We start from the raw sequence: 22,736 nt of genomic DNA on the forward strand, positions 1-22,736 counted from the left end.
TTAAACAAACTTCTAATTATTACAAATGTTATTAGTGCACATGAAAGTAAAACAAACTTATAATTGTAGGGGTATATATTATTTAAGTATGTTGCACAATTGTTAATAAACAAATGTAAACACATTTTGCTTCACATCTGGCAAAACCATTTTGTGTCTATATTGTTTATATTACATAATAGTATAGGTAAATTGTGCTTTTTATGTCCGAAAGATAAGCAAGGAACAAACTGTGAATTATTGTGCAAAACACATAATTTCACATGCATAAGTAACAGAAAGATCTTGTTTCAGTTTACAGTAGGCATAATGATTCCTGTACATCAAGTTGCAATTAAATATCTTAGAAATTCAGAGAAAGAGAAGACATTTGATGATCACTTATTCAAAAAAGGGAAGAAAAGCCCATCCTTAGAAATAAGGTAGTCCAATTTATTAGTTAAGTAATACATTTTCCTGATGGCTAAAGGTGTATCTAAATAGCATCAGCGATTATAGAGCGATTGATCAAACAGTTTCAAAAGACTGGCATGAATATTTCTCTTGAAAAAAGAGATGCCACTCTTACAAACATGTCATATGCTTCTTATATACTGTATATTAAGATATCTAAAAAAAATTAAAGAGACAGTCTATTCCAGAATTGAAATTGTTAAAAAGATAGATAAACCCTTTATTACCCATTCCCCACTTTGGCATAACCAACACTGTTATATTAATACACCTTTTACCTCTGTAATTACCTTGTATCTTTGCAGACTGCCCCCTTATTTCAGTTCTTTTGGCAGACTTGCATTTTAGCCAATCAGTGCTGACTCCTAGGCAACTGCACGGGAGTGAGCATAATGTTGACTGTATGGCACACATGAACTAGTGCTGTCTAGCTGTCAAAAACTGTCAAAATGCCATAACATAAGATGAAGCGTTCAAGGCTAGGTTTAGCTTTACTTTTTTGTTAATTATTTTCTGTAATTTAGTGTTTGTTTGTTTTTATACTTTAGCTAATTTAATTTAATTGAGTTAATTGTTGTTAATTTAGTTAAGTTATTTAATTATAGTGTAGTGTTAGGTGTTAGTGTAACTTAGGTTAGGTTTTATTTTACAGGTACTTTTGTATTTATTTTAGCTAGGTAGTTATTTAATAACTATCCTACCTAGGTAAAATAAATACAAACTTGCCTGTAAAATAAAAATAAACCCTAAGCTAGCTAAAATGTAACTATTAGTTATATTGTAGCTAGCTTAAGGTTTATTTTATAGGTAAGTATTTAGTTTTAAATAGGAATAATTTAGTTAATGATAGGAATTTTATTTAGACTTATTTACATTATATTTAAGTTAGGGGGTGTTAGGGTTAGACTTAGATTTAGGGGTTAATAACTTTAATATAGTGGCGGCGACTTTGGGGGCGGCAGATTAGGGGTTAATAAATGTAGGTAGGTGGCGTCGATGTTAGGTCTGGCAGATTAGGGGTTAATAATATTTAACTAATGTTTGCGAGGCGGGAATGTGGCGGTTTAGGGGTTAATATGTTTATTATAGTAGCGGCGACGTTGGGGGTGGAAGATTAGAGGTTAATAAGTGTAGGTAGGTGGCGGCCACATTGGGGGCGGCAGATTAGGGGTTAATAAATATAATGTAGGTGTCTGCGATGTTAGGGGCAGCAGATTAGGGGTTCATAAATATAATGTAGGTGGCGGCGGTGTCCGGAGCAGCAGATTAGGGGTTGATAAATATAATGCAGGTGTCGGCGATGTCGGGGGCAGCAGATTAGGGTTAATAAGTGTAAGATTAGGGGTGTTTAAACTCAGGGTTCATGTTAGGGTGTTAGGTGTAGACATAACTTTTTTTCCCCATAGGAATCAATGGGACTGCGTTAAGGAGTTTTACACTGCTTTTTTGCAGGTGTTAGACTTTTTCTCAGCCGGCTCTCCCCATTGATTCCTATGGGGAAATCGTGCACGAGCACATACGACTAGCTCACGCTGACTTAAGCAGCGCTAGTATTGGAGTGCGTTAGCAAAATTTTGCTCAACGCTCACTTCATGTCTTTTAACAGCGGGTTTCTGAAAACTCGTAATACCAGCGCTGCAGGTAAGTGAGCAGTGAGGGAAAACTGCTCGTTAGCACCGCATAGCCTCTAACACAAAACTCGTAATCTGGGCCTTATTTTCTAAAAGCTGATTTTTACTTATCTACATGGATGTACAAAATCATAAATTCCGGTTTAATAGAAAGATAAAATGAAACTAAATTTGAAAAAAAACTTTGTTTTCTGATTTAAAATAAATAAATAATAATAATAAATATTCTCTGATGTTTCCTACAGAGCCCGAGTTTTTTTTTTTATTGTGTGCACAATTAAATAAATTATGCACACAGCTTAGCAAAATGTGCCCACAATCTTTAATTATCCCCACATTTGAGTGGAACCTGTCCTGTGAAACCGCTGTATAGTCTTGCCCCACGTGTTGCAGCTCAGTTTTATGGTCTTGGCAATCTTCCTACAGTCTAGGCCATCTTTATGTAGAGCAACGATTCTTTTCTTCAGATACTCAGACAGTTCTTTGCCATGAGGTGCCATGTTGAACTTCCAGTGACCAGTATTAGAGAGTGTGAGAGCAATAACACAAAATTTAACACACCTGCTCCAAATTCACACCTGAGACCTGGCAACACTAATGAGTCACATGACACGGGGGAGGGAAAATTGCTATTTGGGCCCAATTTATACATTTCCACTTAGGGGTGTACTCACCTTTGTTGCCAACGGTTTAGACATTAATGGCTGTGTGTTGAGTTATTTTGAGGGGACAGCAAATTTACACTGTTATACAGGCTGTACACTCACTACTTTACATTGTAGCAAAGTATCATTTCTTTAGTGTTATCATATGAAAAGATATAATAAAATATTTACAAAAATGTGAGGGGTGTACTCACTTTTGTGAGATACTGTATGTAAGCGTGCTGCTGTGCATGAGTACTCACCAACGAGTCATCCATAAGGAAACTGTCCCCCTTCAAATTGTCACTAGACAGATGACCGCCTGAGTATGTGGGAGTCGTGACTAGACCAAGGAAACGCAGCAAATACATTTATAATGTGCATATGTGCATCGCACACAAACTGCACATCAACAGAATAAAAGTGTTTGCAGTTATGATATACCTTTTCCTGGGCCCTTGGAGCAAGCAGATCAATATGCCCCTAACATATTAGGTATGCCACCCATAATATAGAAGCCTTCTTGAGGTCTCTCTACCCATCCTTAGTGTGAGAGAATCCTATAAAAAGATGCACTTGTTGGCGATGTCATTTAGAAATGTTCCAAATACCACAGAGAAAGTGCTTTGAGACAAATCATTGAAATACCCCTCTGTGGACTGAAAGTTTACGGATGCCAACACATGCATACAGCAGAGCAACTTTGATATGCCAGGAATAACAGTGCTCATACATTCTCTCGGCTCCAATTCATCCTTTATGACATTGTATAGGCTAACAAGATATTGCCTATTGAGCCTATACATGTAATAAGTCTGGGCATCACTTATAGCATCCAAGGTGAGCCTCAACCTGTGCATTGGAGGTGCCTGCATCTGAGGCAAAGGCCTCCCTACACTTTACACATCGCCTGTGCTTCTGTCCGAGATGCCGGGCACGCATGAGTCTGTTGAACAAAATTTGTTCAACACCCCCAACACAATCTAATTGAGGATCCATATTTGCAAAGCAAATTAGCACTGATAAGCAAGATAGAGCAATCTGATACACACTATCAGTCATCAGGGACATTTTGGCAATGACGTTTGTGTGATTTATAGTGCAATAGTCTAAAGGGAGACCGTAAGTAATGAGTGTTGACAGTATGCAGCTGAAATGCATTGAAAAGATAGAAGCGTGATTGGTTTACCAGAGCTTTGGTCTCTGGTAAATGAGTCACGTGATAATCGAGATTGCGCTTGAGTGCAATGGTTTAAAACTAACTTGTAATACAAAGGTAATTTTACGCTCAATGATCCCCATAGAAAGTACCTAGTGCAAATGAACCGCAGTAACTTAAACATCACTCCACTTGTAATACAGATTTGAATGCAAAATATACCGTGCATTCAATTGCGCAAAGTTGCGATAAATTGCGCTCCCCATAATTTCTATCAGCACCATCAAGCATAAAATTACCTTTCGTATTACAAGTAGTCTAGGCCTATGTAATCATTTAATAAGCTGTTGTCTTCTTTCTTTTGCTTCTTTCATGCAACTTAATATAATCAGCGGCATAATTGGTGGTGTCAAATGTCATGCTATGAATAATATCTTTGATCTTTTAGGAACATTGTTTGCTTGGTTAATATTTAGGTTGATACTATTCATTAAGCATTTATTTTTGGACCATTAACTATTTTTATACATTTTTCTAATGTTACTTGTACTTTTTAAATCTTAAAATGTTGTAATATACTTCTTACTGTGTAAAACAATTATAGGCACTATTTTATATTTTAGACAATTCTTCTTCCCCAGTACATGAAATTAGACCATTAAGCATGTGTGTCTGCAATAAAGGTAATGTGTAATTGGTTTTTAACACTACATTTAAAACATAGCTTTTTTCAATGGCCCTAAATATTAAAGCTGTGAATTTCCAGAAGCGATGATACTAAGGTGTCAAGGAATCTAAATGTTTAATGCATTTAGAACACTTTGTAGTGATTTGCAAATGATCATTGCATTGACTGAAATGAAAACCAAATTATTTTATTTAAAATATGTCTTTTTTTTATGAGTGAGTGACGAGAATAATACATTTCTTCATCTGTTAAAAAACTATTATGGTGAATAATATAGTGATAAATGAGTAGCTTTTACATGTATATAAACACCCATTAAATAGTTTAAATTGGATATGAGAATTAATTTTACATTTAATTCTTCAATATAATGTGAATTTAAAACAGATTGCAGAGCATAGTTTACCATTATATTGAAGAATTAATTTAAAGTTTTAACTTATGTAATAGTTGTTAGGATCTAGAGTTAAAATGTTCCATTATTGAATTGCAATATCTCATAAGGGATTAAAGGCCCAAGTTTTCATTAACGGTGCAGCCATCACTTAACTTTATGTCTAACATAACTTAGCATAACTAAAATAAACACAAGAGACAGATTGTTGGTGAAAGACCACAAGTGATCGCGTTTATTAAACATGACAACAGATAACCAGACTGTTAACTGGGATGGCGGCAAATTGAGTCACTGGTCTACTCAATTTAAATAAGAGGTCAAGGCCCCAACCGGAGTGTGCGATGGAGGCTTGCAGGGAGTTCACGTGACCCTTCTACTCGAGAAGGACACTATAGGCACACACCTAGAGCTAGTAGGTCCTTCCTTTAAGCCAGGTCATCATTCCACCCCGTTAGTTGTCGTAAGGTGGAAACAAGGGGTAAAGACCTCCTGCTATCAGAGTTCACGTTCCCTTACCCCTAGTGGGGACCCCCACTGAGGACAGCCGCTCGAGCCGATTCCCAGCTGTGAGGGAATAAGTTAAGCACACAGGCTTACAAAGGCTAGCTCGATTAACCCTACCCCAGCCGTGTCGCCCCCTAAAGCAGCCCATATGGGAGCCGCAAGACCCAAGTCGCCATCCGCATTCTGAGGAGGGAGGGATAAACAGGAATCTTCAACCAGTGCAGCAGGAAAAAGAGAGACCTGCTACTTCCTGCTGCCTCCTTATAGAGGTAAGTCCAGGACCTCCCAATACCCTGTAACATTGTTGCAAACACTGCAGCACACCTCCCATTCCACAACCCTTAAGGCTGCGACAAGCCCATGATTGGCTCTATATTAACCTAAGGAATTAAAGGCCCAAGTTGTCATTAACAGTGCAGCCATTACTTAACTTAATTACTAACATAACTTAGCATAAGTAAAATTAACATAAGAGACAGATTGTGGATGAAGGACTGCAAGTGGTCAGATTTATTCAAGATGGGATGGCGGCACATTGATTCACTGGTCTACTCAAGTTAAACAAGTGGTCAAGGCCCCAACTGGAGTGTGCAACGTAGCCTCTCAGCACTCCACCCACTGCAATGACACTAAAGGGCTACAAGACTTGTAATAACATTTGCAATCTCTCAAACGTAAATGGTTCCCTCAGGTCGACCCTCCTGACCTCAACTCCAGCTGCCACTCCTCCAAATGTCTTGTGTATGTAGACCAAGTTGTCGGAGCCAGGGAAGCCTTCACCAGGTGCCAAATGGGACCCCAACCTCTGCCAGCTGCCAAAACAAAGTAGGACAATTAGACCCCCACTCTCTCCACCCGGTGCAAGTTCCCTAAAGACCTCCCTGTACAAGCGAGACAATGCATCAGCAATTACATTATCCACCCCTGGCACATGCTCTAAACTGAATGTTTGCCTCTAAGCATCTTAGAACTAAGAACCTCAAGTACCTGACCACCAAGAGAGAGGAAGCTGACAAACTGTTGATAGCATGCACTACACTCAAGTTGTCAGACCAAAAAAACACCTTACGGGGTGAAGCCCACGCACACCACTCGCCACCGAAATATGCTCCAAAGTTAATAGCTCCAGACACATCAGTGAACATTTCCAGGTCTTCATTAGACACTTCCCCATCATGCCAGAGCCGCTCACCATTAAAGTCCCTCAAAAATCTTTCCCAGACAGCCAGATCTTCTGCCATGTCCCATGATACCTTAATCCTAGCCCATGCATCCCTATGCATCTGCAGAGGTGCCTACAACCATCTAATGAAGACACAACCCATGGGAATTACCCTGCATGCAAAATTAAGCAATCCTAGTCCAGATTGCAAATCCCTCAACAAAACTGCGCAGCAGTGGCCACTCAAACCACCACCAGCAGATTGCCTACTTTGTCGTCCGGTAGACGACAGATCTGAGCTTCAGTATCTATCTCAATCCCTAAAAACGTTAACCTTGTGCAGGGGCCCTGAGTCTTGTCATCCGCCAGCGGTACACTAAATTTGAGACCTGAAGTAAAGTGTTAGGGCTAGAATAAATGTTTAACAAAACACATAGAACACATATTAAAATAAAGTATTACACAGACACACACAGAGAATATGGATTACTAAATAATTGTATAGAGACATACAAATGAAAAGCATGCCAAGCCCCTGTATTGTAATTCAGAAATCGCAACCTTTTAAAGTGAAAATTAATTGGTTTGTACACTTACATATCCACATTCACATATATGTTTATAATATATACACAGTTGTGCAGTCACACACAAAAGAAAATTTAAAAACACTCAACCGATGCCATATTTACTATCGATATAAGGGAGTCAACAAATATTTTTCATTTTTAGAAAGGCATCTAGTGAATTTAAAAATAAAAGATGTAATTGGGCTGAAAGTGACCTTACAGGAAATACATTGGTAGGCTTTTTTCCTTGTACTTCAAGTTCAGCAGCAAAATGAAAGTAGTTACTTCAAGAACAGGATAAAAGAATTTTAAAATTGAGGAAGTTTTAAGATGCACTGATCACAATGTTATATACAGTATATGATTAAATGTTCATGCAATTTAATTTACATAGGTCAAGCCAGTAGAGCTTTATGAGATACGAGAACACCTTTGGAATGTTGAACATAAAGGTATAAATGTATTTTCTTGAAAAAGAGCTGATTATCTTGGGGCAATGCCCTGCAAAAAGCCATTTAGGGCTACTGGTAGTTTATTCTTAGAGTAGGGGGTGTTTTTATTTTGGGAGGTCTTTTATTTTCATAGGGATTAGGTTTAATTGTGTTAAATTTGGTAATATGTTTTTTTTAATTTTAATTTTCTGTAATGTTAGCCTTTTTTTATTTTTTTGTAACTTAGAATATATTATTTTAGGTAATTTGGGTTTATTTAATGAGGTGTTAGGTTAGGGGTTGTTACGTTAGGGGGTGTTATGTTAGTGTACTGTACTTAGTTATTTAAATAGTTATTTGCGTTGTGGGTTTTGGCTGTTTAAAGGGTTAATAAGTTAAATAGGTTTATTGCGATGAAGGGGTTTTGCAGTTTAGGGGTTAATAGGGAAAATAGGTTTATTGTGATGTAGGGGTTTTATGGTTTAGGGGTTAATAGGTTAAATAGATTTATTGTGATGTAGGGGTTTTGTGGTTTAGGGGTTAAAAGGGTAAATAGGTTTATTGCGATGTAGGGGTTTTGCAGTTTAGTGGTTAATAGGGTAAATAGGTTTATTGCGATATAGGGATTTTGCAGTTTAGGGGTTAATAGGGAAAATAGGTGTATTGCGATGTAGGGATTTTGCGGTTTAGGGGTTAATAAGTTAAATAGCTTTATTGCGATGTAGGATTGTGTAAGATTTTTTTGTTATATTTCATGCAGGCGGTTAGTTTTTCTTTTAAAATACTTTAATGTGGGCGATTAGGTGTTGCTTTTGTAATGCTCTGTTTGCCTTCGCTGCATCCCAGTGGATTCAGAAAATGGCATCCAGGTGAATTCTTTTGTCCTCGTGCTGCCAACATTCCATTGAGGATGCGTGCGCAACTGCCGACGGACATTACAAACGCAATTATAGTATAGATATATATATATACACACACACACACACACACACACATACAGTGGATATAAAAAGTCTACACACCCCTGTTAAAATGTCAGGTTTCTGTGGGTTTTTTTTCCACCTTTAATGTGACCTATAAACTGTACAATGCAATTGAAAAACAAACTGAAATCTTTTAGGTAAAGGGAAATAAAAATAAAAAACTAAAATAATATGGTTGCGTAAGTGTGAACACCCTTTTATAACTGGGGATGTAGCTGTGTTCAGAATTAAGCAATCACATTCAAAATCATGTTAAATAGGAGTCAGTACACACCTGTCATCATTTAAAGTGCCTCTGATAAAGTTCAGCTGTTCTAGTAGGTCTTTCCTGACATTTTGTTAGTCGCATCCTACAGCAAAAGCCATGGCCCGCAGAGAGCTTCTAAAGCATCAGAGGGATTTAATGGTAAAATGTATCAGTCAGGAGACGGGTACAAAAGAATTTCCAAGGCATTAGATATACCATGGAACACAGTGAAGACAGTCATCATCAAGTGAAGAAAATATGGTGCAACAGTGACATTACCAAGAACTGGATGTCCCTCCAAAATTGATGAAAAGACGAGAAAAAAACTGGTCTGGGAGGCTGCCAAGAGGCCTACAGCAACATTAAAGGAGCTGCAGGATTATCTGGCAAGTACTGGCTGTGTGGTACATGTGACAACAATCGCCCGTATTCTTCATATGTCTGGGCAATGGGGTAGAGTGGCAAGACGGAAGCCTTTTCTTACAAAAAAAAAATCCAAGCCCGGCTAAATTTTGCAAAAACACATCAGTGGCTCCTGGAGGCTGCAGAGCTGGACAGAGGGAGATTTGACCGGAGGAGGAAAGAGGCCGCTTTCTCTCCATTCCTCTCAGTGGTGGGTAGGCAGGGTGACAGGAGGGGCTTAATGGGAGGTGTTAAAAGGGACAGGCTGAGCGGGAAAATCAGCACAACAATTTGTTAAGAGGACGGAGAGCATCTTGTGTGCTGTTCTCCCACTCAGCCTGTGTCATGGCGGAGATTGAGCACTTACTGCTGCAGCTTAAGGAGGCTGCTTCTGAGTGGGGCCCTGCATGGCTCGAGGGTCAGGTCCGGTCACTTCTTGGCACTCCGGTGCCCGTTCCGGCGGTGGGGAGGAAGAGGTCAGAGGGGATCTCAAAGACTCCGTCGAGGTTCAGCCCAGAAGTGTGTGGGAAGGCTGGAGGTGGCAGGAAGGTGGCATCCGGTGCCCAGAGGAAGCATGTTGCTGGTGTGGTGGAGGCCGGTGAAGCGGGGCAGTCCAGGCCCGCGGCGGTGATGACGTCACCGGCTGAGAGGAGCGGCGGTGCTCCGGAGCAGAGGCCTAAGGCTATGACGGCAGCAGAATGCGGTACTGGGATAAGGGGGGTGGTTCACGGCCGGGAGAGGCCTGCTGGGTGGACAGGGTACTCTGGCTTGATTGTGGGCAGGTCTGGACCTAGTGGGTCTCAGGATGTGCATGGGGGAGTGGGTGGTTCTTGTAGGGAGGGGGGATTCTCTGCCCCTGTTCAGCATCCTGTGGAGGGTGGGGGGGATTAGCCCTGGGCCTTCTCTGTTAGGTGGTAGGAGGGAGATTACAGTTCAGGCAGAGGTACATAGGGAGCTGTCAGCAGGTAGCTGCCCCACATTAGTTGACCTGGAATATGGGTCTGGTGAGGAGGCTGAGGAGTTGGAGCTTGATCCTGGGGAGGTTGGGCTATTCCTTGATTCTTCAGATGAGGAGTTTGTTCCCCCCTCTCCTGGGGCCAGTGGGGAGCCTGTGGATGAAGTTGGTGTCTCACATGTGAGTTTTTCTTTTTCAGATACAGGCTCTAAAGGGCAACGGCCTGGCCCACGGCGGATTCTATGGACGGCCTAGAGGAGGACTCCTTTGGCCTGCACGGCTTTTGGACGGACTACATTCGCATAGAGCCCGATGACAGTGGTCAGCAGGATACGTTGCCCGTTGCTGAGGTTGAGGTGAGAGGAGGGGCAAAGGGGGTGGGGTTAGTTGGGTCTCTGGGTAGGGCCGGGGTGAACATGGGGCATATTCGGGGTGGTGGGGGAGGGAACAGACGGCCGGGTGCTTTGGTAGGCCGAGGGGGTGTTCCTAAGGGGAGGAGCTCGAAGACAGCCAGTGGCAGAGGCTGCATGGTCAGGGGGTGACGGGGGTTGGGCTCCTAAGAGGGGAAGGGGGACACACACGGCTAGGGGTGCCATCCAGCCACGAGGGAGGCGGGGGGGGGGGTTGCCACTTAATTTGTGTTCACGTGCTGCTGTTTTCCAGGAAACTACACGGCAGCCGGACCAACCTGCATGGACGGCTGCCATAGTACAGGAAGGTGTACAGCGAAGGACGGAGCCACACGAGGGCGGGCTCCAGGGTGCTATTGCTGAACCATCAGGATCGCAGGCGGAGGACACTTCTGCAGGTGAGGCTGGGATAGTGAATGTGAGGGGTAATGTTGTGGGGAGTGATAATGATTCGGTGGCTGTGAGGGTTGTTGCGGGCTTGCGGGATTTGTTGCTGCAGTTGGAAGGGGCTGCCCCTCCAAGGGAGATAATGGTTGAGAGGTCATGGGTTCCGACTCCGGTGGTGTCGGGTCCTATAGTGTCGGGCAGGGTTGAGGCTCCTGCGGTGGTGGGCCCACCGGCCCACGCTGGCAGGGTTCCTGTGGCGGTTCAGGGCCCTGGTCCATCCGTAGAGGTTCAGGGCCTTGGACCATTGGTGGTTTCTACCCCTGTGGCATCTAAAACGGTGGAGGGGGCGGAGTTGAGAGTGGTGGACATGGCGACGTCCCGTTCTTGCCTCTGCTCCATTGGGCCGCTGGGGATGCATCTGACTTCGGAAGTCAAGGATAAGATATGTAAGAGGGAGTTTATTGAACTGTTTTCCCTCCTTCCTCTTGAGCAGTCCTTCGAGATTCCGGAGGATTCGAAAAAGGATGTGGCCAAGAAGGAGAAAGAGGAAAGGAAGAAACATTATAGGAAATTACCTAAAATGTTTCCTAACTGGTTCCAATCCTTTGTGATTTATGCTAGTGTCTTTGCGAATAAGTTCCCGGAGCAGGGTGGTGCCTTGTTCTGTTACCTAGATGAAATCGCGGCGGCACAGCGGACATATGGCGGTATGGCTTGGTGGTCGTATGACGAGCACTTTCGTCAGCGGCTGTCAGTCAAGCCGGATATGAGGTGGGACGACCGGGACATGGGGTTGTGGCTAAACATAATGACACCTTTGAGAGCCTCTCAGTCCTTTCGGTCGGGAGCCGGTGGCTCCTCCACCGGAGGTTCCCCGGTATCGGTTAGAAAAGGGTGTTGCTTCGCATTTAATGACAAGTCATGTAAGTGGGGTGCCGCGTGTAAGTTCAAGCATGAGTGCTCCGGGTGTGGGGGAGCCCACCCCTATACAAGATGTTTTTCGGAAGGGAAAGGCTGGTGGAGCAGGAGATACGGCTGAAAAAGGGGGTGACCCCGGTGAGGCTAGACGTGATGGAGTGTTGGCTCATTCTGTACGCTAGGCGGCGGGGCTGTCGCAAGACAGCGGCTGTTTTTTACCATGGTTTTCAGTTTGGTTTCATCATTCCGTCGCAGGGGGGTAGTCGGGTGTTCCGGGAAAATTTGAAGTCGGCCCGCTTGTGGCCGGAGGTGGTACAGGAAAAATTGCTTAAGGAAGTGTCCTTGGGGCGTATGGCTGGTCCATTTGATTGTCCGCCCATTGCTGATTTGAGAATATCTCCGCTTGGGGTAGTTCCCAAGAGGGAACCTGGTAAGTTCCGGCTAATTCATCATCTCTCTTTTCCTAAAGGGGGATCGGTGAATGATGGGATCCCTGTTTGTCGGCCCGGCTGCGTGATGTTTGTTGCCAGGTGGCGCTGGATTTCGGAGTGCCAATCTCCAGTGAAAAATCAGAGGGGCCGGTGTTGACCCCAGATTTCCTGGGTATTACGATTGACTCCATAAACATGGAGTGCAGATTACCCGGTGATAAAGTGAAAGACTTGCTGGAAGTTGTGGACCGATGTTTTTTGGCGAAGAAGATCACGTTGCGTGATCTCCAGTCTTTGATTGGAAAGTTCAATTTCACGTGCAGGATCATCCCCATGGGGAGGGTTTTTTGCAGGCGGTTGTCCTTAGCAACGGTGGATGTCGTCAAGCCGCACCATTTCATGCGGTTGTCGAGGGAGCTAAAAGATGACTTGAGAGTGTGGCGGTGTTTCTTGTTGGGTTTCAATGGTTCCGCATTGATTCAGGAGCCTAGAGTGTCGAATTGGGACTGGTGACGGATTTAGCTGGTAGTTGTGGTTTTGGAGCTTACTTTATGGGCCATTGGTGTGCGGCTGGATGGCCAGACAAATGGTTGTCAGGTGACTTAGTGAAGAATTTGGTTTTCCTGGAGCTCTTCCCAATTGTGGTGTTGCTGTATGTTTGGGAGGTTGAATTGCGTAATAGGTCGGTGGTGTTCTCGACTGACAATATGGGGGTTGTTTTTGCTTTAAACACCTTGACTGCCTCATCATTGCTGGTGTTGTGTTTGTTGCATCTGTTGGTTTTGAAGTGTTTGAGGATGAACGTGTGCATTAAGGCTAAGCATATCCCAGGTGTTGATAATCCTATAGCCGATTCCCTCTCTCGCTTTCAGTGGCGGAGGTTCCGGGAGTTGGCCCCTCTGGCAGACGTGAACGGTTGCCAGTGTCCAGTTTTTCTGTGGAGGCTCGGTACGGAAGATTTTCTGGACTGGTGAAGGCCTCACTTGCTCCAGGTACTTGGGCTTCCTACTCCAGATTGTGGTGGGATTGAGAGTCCAGGCTGAGGGTGTGGGATATTTGGGAACAGGGTTCTGATCTTACTGGGGCTCTGTTGGACTGGATGTGGGAATGGGGGTCCCAAAGATTATAACCTTCGGCTATGGATAGGCGTATGGCAGCTTTGTCCTTTCATTTTAAACTGCTTGGTCTGCATGATGCTACCAGGGGTCTTGAAGAGTTTAAAAAAGGGGTTGGTTGGCCCGTCCCCGGATAGGAGGAGGCTGATTACTTTTTCATTGTTAGAAAAGTTGTATAATGTTCTTGAAGTTGTGTGCCTGTTGGTTTTTGAAACATGTTTGTTCAGGGTGGCTTATTTTCTGGCCTTTTTCGGGGCTTTTCGGGTCTCTGAATTAGTTAGCAAGAACCTAAATGTGATGGGTGGCTTGGGCGTTTCGGATGTGATTCTATTTGAATCTAGGGTGGAGATATTTCTGAGGAAAAGTAAGATGGACCAGCTGGGGAAGGGTAGGATGATTGTCCTTTTTCCCAGTGGTTCAGTGGTTTGTCCTTGGCATTGTGTTCAGGAGTACTTGACGGTCAGGCTGGGAATTGGAGGTTCATTGTTAGTTCATCTAGACGGGAGGCCACTGTCGCATTTTCAGTTCAGGGCGGTGGGAGTCAATCTGGCTGATTTTAGAACCCACTCTTTTCGGATTGGGGCCGCGACGGAAGCGTCCATGAGGTGGATTTCCGAAGCGGAAGTTAAGGGGATTGGCAGGTGGGGTTTGGGTCATTTTCGGTTGTATGTTCGCGCTGAATTGGGTTTTGAGGGGTGTTTTGTTCTTGTGATTCATTTCTTTTCTATGTTTTAGGTGTGGAGCGTTTGTGCTTGGTCGGCCACTCTTTTATTTATTGGGCCCGGAGGGCGGCCTCGGCAAAGGTGGATGGATTGCAGTTGGGTATTGCCAGATCTCGTAGTGAAGTAAAATATTTTGGTGTGAGGGGGCTCAGATGGGACGGATTACTGCATCTGGTGTTGGATTATTGCAGGTGTTTTCAGCCTCCAACTGTGTTGTTAATCCATGCTGGGAGGAATGATCTTGGGTTTTTGCCACAAAGAGTTGTTGAGAAACATGAAAAGGGACATTGGTAGATTGAAGAGCTTGTTCCCTTCTTTGTCAATTATATGGTCTGACATTTTGCCGAGGATAGTGTGGAGGGCGGCCTGGGACCCTGTACGTCTGGATAAGAGCAGACTTAAAGTGAATAAGATTATGGGTGCTTTTGTACGGAGGCTTGGTGGAGGTTGGTGAGGGTGAATTCTATTTGCCTGATGGGGTACATTTGAATGATTTTGGGCTGCAGTTTTTTATCCTCAATTTTAAGGAGGCGTTATGTGCGATTGGTGGTTTGGCAGGACTGGGCTGAGGTGTCAGGTCAGTCGGTGGCGGGGATGCTAGCCCTTAAATTACAGACAAATTATGGCCAATGGTTGGTGTGGTGGAAGTTTGCATTCCCATTGGGGAATTTAAGGTGGGGTTTTCTAAGGGCAAGGGTTTCCTTAGAAACTTGGATATGGAGGATCGCTGACGGGCCCAACCATTTGCACGGTTGGGTCCAGTAAACAAAGAGTTACAGTCATAGTTAAATTAGAAAATAACAGGGACTAGCACCGCTGTGGTTTAAGGTGTACTATGTTTACAATGGTTTGCACTCTTATTTATTAAGTTATTAAAAGTTTTACTAAGTTATTTATTATTAATAAAGGGGCTGTGGCCAATTTTGCACCAAAGCTAAGTCTGTTGTCTGTTATTCATAAATGTTTTATTTTGAAAGTTGTGGTATTGAGTATGTTAATGGTTAAGGGCCGGAGATTTGACGACAAAAAAGGTCAAGTGGCTCCTGGAGGCTGCAGAGCTGGACGGAGGGAGCTTTGACCGGAGGAGGAAAGAGGCCCCTCTCTCTCCATTCCTCTCGGTGGTGGGTAGGCAGGGTGATAGGAGGGGCTTAATTGGAGGTGTTAAAAGGGACAGGCTGAGCGGGAAAATCAGCACAACAATTTACAATTTACATTTTTCAGAATCAGTCTGTTATCAAATTAGTAGGTTTATAAATTATAAGAAGCACTAATACTAATTTTGATATTTTGAAATGAATTTTGATAACGAAAAACCGGAAACGAAACAAAGCAACTTCCAGTTTAGGGACTTTAAAAGGCTACAAAATTCACCTTACAATCAGTCTTGATAAAGGCCTGCTCCAGGGCCGAAACGCGTTGACCGATTGGTAAGCCTATTTCTATATCTCTTTAATGCTAAAAACATTATTGCACTATGTTTTTTTTTGTTTTCCTTCTAGGTTGGAAATCGTCTTTTAGGAATTCATTCTTAGAGGATTTTAGGAGTCCTCCCCCGCCAGCACCACTTTGCTGATACACAGTCACATATCTTCTATCAGCCAATCAGATTGAGCTCGCATTCTATTGGCTGATCGGAACAGCCAATAGAATGCAAGCTCAATCTGATTGGCTGATTGGATCAGCCAATCGGATTGAACTTGATTCTGATTGGCTGATTCCATCAGCCAATCAGAATATTCCTACCTTAATTCCGATTGGCTGATAGAATCCTATCAGCCAATCGGAATTCGAGGGACGCCATCTTGGATGACGTCCCTTAAAGGAACCGTCATTCTGCAGTTGGACGTCGCAGGAAGAAGATGGGTCCGCGGTGGAGGTCTTCAGGATGGAGCCGGTCGTCATCGGATGAAGATAGAAGATGCCGCTTGGATCAAGATGGTTGCCGGTCCGGATCGCCTCTTCTTCCAGGATAGGATGAAGACTTTGGAGCCTCTTCTGGACCTCTTCAGGCACCGGATGATGGATCGCCAACCCCCGCTTGGGTTGGATGAAGATTTTGGAGCCAGGACGGATCGGTGATACCTGGTGAGGTGAAGACAAGGTAGGATGATCTTCAAGGGCTTAGTGTTAGGTTTATTTAAGGGGGGTTTTGGTTAGATTAGGGGTATGTGGGTGGTGGGTTGTATGGTTGGGGGGGGTATTGTATGTTTTTTTTTTACAGGCAAAAGAGCTGAACTTCTTGGGGCATGCCCCGCAAAGGGCCCTGTTCAGGGCTGGTAAGGTAAAAGAGCTTTTAACTTTAGTAATTTAGAATAGGGTAGGGCATTTTTTATTTTGGGGGGCTTTGTTGTTTTATTAGGGGGCTTAGAGTAGGTGTAATTAGTTTAAAATTGTTGTAATATTTTTCTTATGTTTGTAGATATTTTTTTATTTTTTGTAACTTAGTTATTTTTTATTTTTTGTACTTTAGCAAGTTTATTTATTTGTAGGAATTGTATTTAATTAATTTATTGATAGTGTAGTGTTAGGTTAATTGTAGGTAGTTTATTTAATTAATTTATTGATAGTGTAGTGTTAGGTTAATTGTAGGTAATTGTAGGTATTTTATTTAATTAATTTATTGATAGTATAGTGTTAGTTTTAATTGTAACTTAGGTTAGGATTTATTTTACAGGTAAATTTGTAATTATTTTAACTATTTTAGCTATTAAATAGTTCTTAACTATTTAATAGCTATTGTACCTGGTTAAAATAAATACAAAGTTACCTGTAAAATAAATATAAATCCTAAAATAGCTATAATATAATTATAATTTATATTGTAGCTATATTAGGATTTATTTTACAGGTAAGTATTTAGCTTTAAATAGGAATAATTTATTTAATAAGAGTTAATTTATTTCGTTAGATTTAAATTATATTTAATTTAGGGGGGTGTTAGTGTTAGGGTTAGATTTAGCTTTAAGGGTTAATCCATTTATTAGAATAGCGGTGAGCTCCAGTCGGCAGATTAGGGGTTAATAATTGAAGTTAGGTGTCGGCGATGTTAGGGAGGGCAGATTAGGGGTTAATACTATTTAATATAGGGTTAGTGAGGCGGATTATGGGTTAATAACTTTATGATAGTAGCGCTCAGGTCCGGTCGGCAGATTAGGGGTTAATAAGTATAGGCAGGTGGAGGCGACGTTGTGGGGGGCAGATTAGGGGTTAATAAATATAATATTGGGGTCGGCGGTGTTAGGGGCAGCAGATTAGGGGTACATAAGGATAACGTAGGTGGCGGCGCTTTTTGGTCGGCAGATTAGGGGTTAATTATTGTAGGTAGGTGGAGGCGACGTTGTGGGGGGCAGATTAGGGGTTAATAAATATAATATAGGGGTCGGCGATGTTAGGGAACCAGATTAGGGGTACATAGGGATAATGTAAGTAGCGGCGGTTTACGGAGCGGCAGATTAGGGGTTAAAAATAATATGCAGGGGTCAGCGATAGCGGGGGCTGCAGATTAGGGGTTAATAAGTGTAAAGTTAGGGGTGTTTAGACTCGGGGTACATGTTAGAGTGTTATGTGCAGACGTAGGAAGGGTTACCGCATAGCAAACAATGGGGCTGCGTTAGGAGCTGAACGCGGCTTTTTTGCAGGTGTTAGGTTTTTTTCAGCTCAAACAGCCCCATTGTTTCCTATGGGAGAATCGTGCACGAGCACGTTTTTGAGGCTGGCCGCGTCAGTAAGCAACTCTGGTATCGAGAGTTGAAGCTGCATTAAAAATGCTCTACGCTCCTTTTTTGGAGCCTAACGCAGCCTTTATGTGGACTCTCGATACCAGAGTTATTTTTATGGTGCGGCCAGAAAAAAGCCGGCGTTAGTTTTTCGGGTCGTTACCGACAAAACTCCAAATCTAGGCCTTAGTGTTTTGGACAAACACGTATTATTTCTTCAGGTGAAACAATGTATTATTTTTGAACACACCTTTGACATAGGATTTTTTACACAGGATTTTATACACAGGATTTTTCAACACAGGATTTTCTTCACTACAGGATTTTTACACAGTCTGGACTCCATCTTTATTTCAATTTTATTTTTATTTTTACACATTTTATTTGGACACCTATCTTTGTGTCATTCACACGCAGGACTCTAGCACTCGATTTCATTTCATAGCCTCTCCACAAGATTGGCTATACCTTAAGGACATCCTTGCCAATTTCATTTACTCAAGTCATTTCATTTATTTATTTATAACGACTTAGTCAGTGCGGTACCATTGTAATATTGTTTTAATACTTAATTCATTTTTTATAGCTAATGTTTATCATGGATCCATGATATATATAATTTTGTATTTGCTTATTTTTGTAATTGTATGTATTTATGCTTTTAAGGTTTAGTGTGTTTTTATGATCAAAGTATTTTTAATCGTCCTTATTAAATTTCATTACATTGTATTATATATCGGATATTTTTGCACCCAGAACCGGGAATATTAATCCTTCCCCTGTACATCTGACACCTGAGTTTTCATCCAGTACTCACACATTCGGTCCAAGCACCGAAACATCTTGCAGTCCAGATTAGCCTGCCACATCTATCTTTTACCCTCTGCCATCTTTTGATAGGCGCCTCAAGGGACATTTTCACATGTACTATGTTTACAATGGTTTGCACTCTTATTTATTAAGTTATTAAACGTTTTACTAAGTTATTTATTATTAATAAAGGGGCTGTGGCCAATTTTGCACCAAAGCTAAGTCTGTTGTCTGTTATTCATAAATGTTTTATTTTGAAAGTTGTGGTATTGAGTATGTTAATGGTTAAGGGCCGGAGATTTGACGACAAAAAAGGTCAAGTGGCTCCTGGAGGCTGCAGAGCTGGACGGAGGGAGCTTTGACCGGAGGAGGAAAGAGGCCCCTCTCTCTCCATTCCTCTCGGTGGTGGGTAGGCAGGGTGACAGGAGGGGCTTAATGGGAGGTGTTAAAAGGGACAGGCTGAGCGGGAAAATCAGCACAACAATTTGTTAAGAGGACGGAGAGCATCTCCCTCCCACCCGTCCCTATTTTGTGTGGATTTGTGTTGTTTGGGTTTTTTCTTTTCTACAGGTTTCTGTCGCAGTCAGAAGGCGGGGCTATGCTAGCCCTTAAATTACAGACAAATTATGGCCAATGGTTGGTGTGGTGGAAGTTTTCATTCCCATTGGGGAATTTAAGGTGGGGTTTTCTAAGGGCAAGGGGTTCCTTAGAAACTTGGATATGGAGGATCGCTGACGGGCCCAACCATTTGCATGGTTGGGTCCAGTAAACAAAGAGTTACGGCCATAGTTAAATTAGAAAATAACAGGGACTAGCACCGCTGTGGTTTAAGGTGTACTATGTTTACAATGGTTTGCACTCTTATTTATTAAGTTATTAAAAGTTTTACTAAGTTATTTATTATTAATAAAGGGGCTGCGGCCAATTTTGCACCAAAGCTAAGTCTGTTGTCTGTTATTTATAAATGTTTAATTTTGAAAGTTGTGGTATTGAGTATGTTGATGGTTAAGGGCTGGAGATTTGACGACATAAAAGGTCATGAAGTTTCCCAAAAGCATGTTGCAAAAGGTGTTCTGGTCTAATGAAGCCAAAGTTGAACTTGTTGGCCATAATTCTAAAACATATGTTTGGCACAAAAACAACACAGCATATCACCAAAAGAACACCATACCCACAGCGAAGCATGGTGGTGTCAGTATCATGCTTTGGGGCTGTTTTTCTTCAGCTGGAACTGGGGCCTTAGTCAAGGTAGAGGGAATAATGAACAGTTCCAAATACCAGATAATACTGGCACAAGACCTTCAGGCTTCTGCTAGAAAGCTGAACATGAAGAGGAAGTTCATCTTTCAGCATGACAACGACCCAAAGCGCACATCCAAATCAACAAAGGAATGGCTTCACCAGAAGAAGATTAAAGTTTTGGGATGGCCCAGCCAGAGCCCAGACCTGAATCTGATTCAAAATCTGTGGGGTGATCTGAAGAGGGCTGTGCACAGGAGATGCCCTCGCATTCTGACAGATTTAGAGTGTTTTTGCAAAGAACAGTGGGCAAATCTTGCCAAGTCAAGATGTGCCATGCTGAAAATCTCATACCCAAAAAGAATGAGTGCTGTAATAAAATCAAAAGGTGCTTCAATAAAATATTAGTTTAAGGGTGTTCACACTTATGCAACCATATTACTTTATTTTTTTATTTTCCTTTACCTAAAAGATTTCAGTTTGTTTTTCAATTGAGTTGTACAGTTTATAGGTCACATTAAAGGTGGAAAAAGTTCTGAAATGATTTATCTTTGTCTCATTTTTTTACATCACAGAAACCTGACATTTTAACAGGGGTGTGTAGACTATACACACACACACACACATATATATATATATATATACACACACACACAAACTCTACATTTACAATTTATCACTGTAAAGAGCATATATTGATCGTAGTCTTTAAAATTATAATTTTCTAACATTTTATAATGTAATAAATTACATTCCTATCTATCAGATACTTCAAATGTAATGTGTGAAAAACATATATAAATTTATGTTAAATGTCACAAAAACAAATATATATACACACATACACATATTTCGGTATGTTAAGCACATAGTTTAAGTCACAATAATAAGTATTGTCATGATAGCAATAATATGCTACTTTTTTGTGAAAAAATTTAATACCATTCAGTATAGCATATAGATAAATTATTTATATTGAAATGACACATAGGTAAAAAAATGTATTCTATTTTTTGTGTGATATTAAGCACAGAGTTTAATTCTCATTAATAAGCATTGTCTTTAAAGGGATATTATTATAAACTTTTGTCAAAACATTGAATTTATTTCATTATTGCATACATATCAATTACTTATATTGATATGTATAAAAAAACATAGTAAAAAAATATTACACAAAATCTAATTGAATTTTTATTTTGTACTTTTTAAGCACATATTTTAATTCACAATAACGCTCATTGTTTGTAAAAAGGATATTATGAAAAAGTGTTGTCAGAACTTTAAAATAATTTAAAGGGATAGTCAACACCTGAATTTTTTTGTTTCAAGAGATACATAATCCATTTATTACACATTTGCCAGTTTTGCATAACAAACACAGTTATAATAATACATGTTATAACTCAGTAATTTGCTAGACTTGCATTTGAAGCCAATCAGTGCTCACTCCTAGTTAAATTCACGTGCGTGAGTTATACAGTGGGGCAAAAAAGTATTTAGTCAGCCACCAATTGTGCAAGTTCTCCCACTTAAGAAGACGAGAGAGGCCTGTAATTTTCATCTTAGGTATAACTCAACTATGAGAGACAAAATGTGGAAACAAATCCAGACATTCACATTGTCTGATTTGGAAAGAATTTATTTGCAAATTATGGTGAAAAATAAGTATTTGATGGTGAAAAATAAGTATTTGATCAATATCAAAAGTTCATCTCAATACTTTGTTATATATCCTTTGTTGGCAATGACAGAGGTCAAACGTTTTCTGTAAGTCTTCACAAGGTTGTCACACACTGTTGCTGGTATGTTGGCCCATTCCTGCATGCAGATCTCCTCTAGAGCAGTGATGTTTTGGGGCTGTCGCTGGGCAACACGGACTTTCAAATCCCTCCAAAGGTTTTCTATGGGTTTGAGATCTGGAGACTGGCTAGGCCACTCCAGGACCTTGAAATGCTTCTTACGAAGCCACTCCTTCATTTCCCGGGTGGTGTGTTTGGGATCCTTGTCATGCTGAAAGACCCAGCCACGTTTCATCTTCAATGCCCTTCTGATGGAAGGAGGTTTGCACTCAAAATCTCACGATACATGGCCCCATTCATTCTTTCATGTACACGGATCAGTCGTCCTGTTCCCTTTGCAGAGAAACAGCCCCAAAGCATGATGTTGCCACACCCATGCTTCACAGTAGGTATGGTGTTCTTTGATTGCAACTCAGCATTCTCTCTCCTCCAAACACGACGAGTTGTGTTTCTACCAAACAGTTCTATTTCAGTTTCATCTGAACTTATGACATTCTCCCAATCCACTTCTGGATCATCCAAATGCTCTCTAGCATACTTCAGATGGGCCTGGACATGTACTGGCTTAAGCAGGGGGACACGTCTGGCACTGCAGGATCTGAGTCCCTGGCGGCGTAGTGTGTTACTGATGGTAGCCTTTGTTAAGTTGGTCCAAGTTCTCTGCTGGTCATTCACTAGGTCCCCCCATTTGGTTCTGGGATGTTTGCTCACCGTTTTTGTGATAATTTTGACCCCACGGGGTGAGATCTTGCGTGGAGCCCAAGATCGAGGGAGATAATCAGTGGTCTTGTATGTCTTCCATTTTCTAATTATTGCTCACACAGTTGATTTCTTCACACCAAGCTGCTTGCCTATTGCAGCTTGGTGCATGTTTACAATTTTGTTTCTGGTGTCCTTTGACAGCTCTTTGGTCTTCACCGTAGTGGAGTTTGGAGTGTGACTGTTTGAGGTTTTGGACAGG

The sequence above is a fragment of the Bombina bombina genome, chromosome 6 (genome assembly GCF_027579735.1).
Source record: "Bombina bombina isolate aBomBom1 chromosome 6, aBomBom1.pri, whole genome shotgun sequence".
Taxonomy (NCBI): Eukaryota; Metazoa; Chordata; class Amphibia; order Anura; family Bombinatoridae; genus Bombina; species Bombina bombina.